Source organism: Oncorhynchus gorbuscha, unplaced genomic scaffold (genome assembly GCF_021184085.1).
Source record: "Oncorhynchus gorbuscha isolate QuinsamMale2020 ecotype Even-year unplaced genomic scaffold, OgorEven_v1.0 Un_scaffold_7589, whole genome shotgun sequence".
Lineage (NCBI taxonomy): Eukaryota > Metazoa > Chordata > Actinopteri > Salmoniformes > Salmonidae > Oncorhynchus > Oncorhynchus gorbuscha.
In genome coordinates this window covers 6,492-10,136 of record NW_025750947.1, presented here as the reverse complement: position 1 = coordinate 10,136, position 3,645 = coordinate 6,492, and the positions used below count along the sequence as shown (strand labels likewise).

Genomic DNA, 3,645 nt, shown 5'->3' with positions numbered 1-3,645 from the left:
TACTCTCCCTCTACCTTTATTACTACAGGTTACTCTGCCTCTACCTTTATTACTACAGGTTACTCTGCCTCTACCTTTATTACTACAGGTTACTCTGCCTCTCCCTCCCTCTCCCTTTATTACTACAGGTTACTCTCCCTCTACCTTTATTAATACAGGTTACTCTGCCTTTATTACTACAGGTTACTCTGCCTCTACCTTTATTACTACTACTACTCTCACTGAGATCAAATCTCTTTCAGAAGATGTCAGCGGGTCAGTAACGTTCCACATCAATGATGTTCACCTGGTTCTTCCCCCGGCTGCTCCAATCCCCTCTGACCCTCCCAGGACTAACGACCGCGGCCTGTTGGTCTGGCTGAAGCTGGTCCCCAGGAGGATCTTGGTGTCTGCCCCCAGGTTTTCTGCTATCCTGGCTGGGTCAGTCTCTCCCTGGTGCAGTCCCAGACCCAACACTGGAGTGCCACTGCTACCACTGCCAACCCTGTTGTCTCCACTCAGTCTGCACCCTCGCACACCCTGCCAGTCATGGCCTGGAGAGGAGAGGGAGGTGAGAGGATAGAAGAGGAGAGGAGAAGAGGGGGAGAAGGTGAGAGGAGAGGAGAAGAGGAGAGGAGAAGAGGGGGGAGAAGGTGAGAGGAGAGGAGGTGAGAGGAGGGGAGAAGAGGTGAAAGGAGGGGAGAAGAGAAGAGGTGAGAGGAGGGGAGAAGAGGTGAGAGGAGGGGAGAAGAGGTGAAAGGAGGGGAGAAGAGGAGAAGAGGGGAGAGGAGGTGAGAAGAGGTGAGAAGAGGTGAGAGGAGGTGAGGTGAGAAGAGGTGAAAGGAGGGGAGAAGAGGTGAAAGGAGGGGAGAAGAGGTGAAAGGAGGGGAGAAGAGGTGAAAGGAGGGGAGAAGAGGTGAAAGGAGGGAGAAGAGGTGAAAGGAGGGGAGAAGAGGTGAGAGCAGAGGAGGGAGGGAGGAGAAGATAGGAGGAGAGGGGTAGGAGGCGAGAGGAGGAAGGAGGAGGGGAGAGAGGAGAAGATGAGGAAGGAGGAGGGGAGAGGAGAAGAGAGGAGGGGAGAGGAGAAGAGGATGAAGGAGGAGGGGAGAGGAGAAGAGAGGAGGAAGGAGGAGGGAGACGAGAGGAGGAAGGAGGAGGGGAGACTTTTATCTCTATCTGTCATGGTCCTTTGAGCAGGAAAGAAACAATTCTCCTGAAACATGACATGTTCTACACAACATACAGTAAACTGAGTAAAGCATATCTACTATACAGTACAGATTGAGACATCACAACTAGACAATCAATACAAGTCTAAATCGCTAGGTGAGTTCTGATGGATAGTTACAACAGGCTCACAGCCATCACCTACCATCCAGTACAGATGTAGAGCCATATAAACAAGGCAGAATGTCAAGACAGACAGAACTAGACAGGAAATAGTTCTGGGTGATAGATACAGCTGACTCACATCCTCCAGCCCTGCACTACAGAGACATCCAATACATCATGGAAGACAGACAGACAGTAAACAGACAATAGATAGATCAGTTATGGATTATAGTCATGGCTCACCTCCTCCTCCACCACTACTCCCACTGCCACCTCCTTCCTCAAGGGCACTGAGATGTCTCCTCCTCAGACTGTTGGTCTCAACCACACCTACCTCATTCAGAGAGGAGCTCAACAGGAGACCTGCTACATGGTCTGGAGAGAGGAGGAGGGGGAAGCAGACAGGGAGAGGAGAGAGACAGAGGAGAGGAGAAGGAGGTATGGAGTGAGGGAGGGAGAAGAGACAGGGAGAGGGAGAGAAGAGGGGGGAGGGAGGTAGGGGAGAGAAGAGAGAGGAGGGGAGAGAAGAGAGAGGAGGGGGGAGAGGAGGTAGGGGAGAAAGAGAGAGGAGGGGAGGAGAGAGGGAGGGGAGAAGGTAGGGGAGAGGGAGAGGAGGAAGAGAGAGGGAGGGGGAGAGGGAGGTAGGGGGAGAGAAGAGAGGAGGGGGAGAGGGAGGTAGGGGGAGAGAAGAGAGAGGAGGGGGAGAGGGAGGTAGGGGGAGAGAAGAGAGAGGAGGGGGAGAGAAGAGAGAGGAGGGGGGAGGGAGGTAGGGGAGAGAAGATGAGGGGAGGAAGGAGAGAGGAGGGAGAGGGAGGTGGGGAGAGAAGAGAGGAGGGGAGAGGGAGGTAGGGGAAGAGAGAGAGGAGAGGGATGGAAGAGACAGGGAGAGGGAGAGAAGAGAGAGGAGGGGGAGAGGGGAGAGGGAGAGAAGAGAGAGGAGGGGAGAGGGAGGGAGGGGAGAGAAGAGAGGAGGGAGGGGAGAGAGAGAAGAGGAGGAGGGGATGGAAGAGACAGGGAGAGGAGAGAGGAGGAGGAGGGAGAGGGAGGTAGGGGGGAGAGAAGAGAGGAGGAGGGGAGGGAGGGAGGGGGAGAGAAGAGAGAGGAGAGGGAGGGAGGGAGGGAGAAGAGACAGGGAGGGAGAGAGAAAGAGAGGAGAGGGATGGAAGGAAGGAAGGGAGGGAGGGGAGGAATAGACAAACAGAACGACAGAGAGGGAGAGAAAGAGAGGGGGAGAGGGAGAGGGAGGGAGGGAGGCAGTGAGTGCCTTTACAGTCACTAATAGTTTGGTATTACATGGATCATGGCAGTCGGCAGTTTATGCTAAATTCATGTGAACACTTTCCTCTGTTTGTCTGAAATCGGCGTAAGGGAAAAATCTAATGTATGTACCTGTGCTGGTTGACCCCTTGGGCTCACAGGCTGCATCGTCATAGGGACAGTTAGTTCCAGGTATTTACCTGTGCTGGTTGACCCCTTGGGCTCACAGGCTACATCGTCATAGGGACAGTTAGTTCCAGGTATTTACCCGTGCTGGTTGACCCCTTGGGCTCACAGGCTGCATCGTCATAGGGACAGTTAGTTCCAGGTATTTACCTGTGCAGGTTGACCCCTTGGACTCACAGGCTGCATCGTCATAGGGACAGTTAGTTCCAGGTATTTACCTGTGCTGGTTGACCCCTTGGGCTCACAGGCTGCATCGTCATAGGGACAGTTAGTTCCAGGTATTTACCTGTGCAGGTTGACCCCTTGGACTCACAGGCTGCATCGTCATAGGGACAGTTAGTTCCAGGTATTTACCTGTGCAGGTTGACCCCTTGGACTCACAGGCTACATCGTCATAGGGACAGTTAGTTCCAGGTATTTACCTGTGCAGGTTGACCCCTTGGACTCACAGGCTGCATCGTCATAGGGACAGTTAGTTCCAGGTATTTACCTGTGCAGGTTGACCCCTTGGACTCACAGGCTGCATCGTCATAGGGACAGTTAGTTCCAGGTATTTACCTGTGCAGGTTGACCCCTTGGACTCACAGGCTACATCGTCATAGGGACAGTTAGTTCCAGGTATGTACCTGTGCTGGTTGACCTCTTGGGCTCACAGGTTGCATCGTCATAGGGACAGTTAGTTCCAGGTATTTACCTGTGCAGGTTGACCCCTTGGACTCACAGGCTACATCGTCATAGGGACAGTTAGTTCCAGGTATTTACCTGTGCAGGTTGACCCCTTGGACTCACAGGCTGCATCGTCATAGGGACAGTTAGTTCCAGGTATTTACCTGTGCAGGTTGACCCCTTGGACTCACAGGCTGCATCGTCATAGGGACAGTTAGTTCCAGG

At 53.4% G+C, this 3,645-nt stretch overlaps 1 long non-coding RNA gene across 3 annotated transcripts; it reads right to left on the bottom strand.

The window, feature by feature from the left end:
• Positions 1 to 291: 291 nt before the first annotated feature.
• LOC124029764 lies at positions 292 to 3,431 on the bottom strand. Of its 3 annotated transcripts, none has more exons than XR_006837841.1 (3): positions 3,381 to 3,431; positions 1,555 to 1,686; positions 292 to 533 (listed from the first exon to the last, which is right to left on the bottom strand). It is a non-coding gene; the product is annotated as an uncharacterized LOC124029764 (long non-coding RNA). The 3 variants fall into 3 exon arrangements; XR_006837840.1 differs by lacking the exon at positions 3,381 to 3,431 and adding an exon at positions 2,769 to 2,820; XR_006837842.1 differs by lacking the exon at positions 3,381 to 3,431 and adding an exon at positions 2,701 to 2,730.
• Between the last annotated feature and the right edge of the window lie 214 nt (positions 3,432 to 3,645).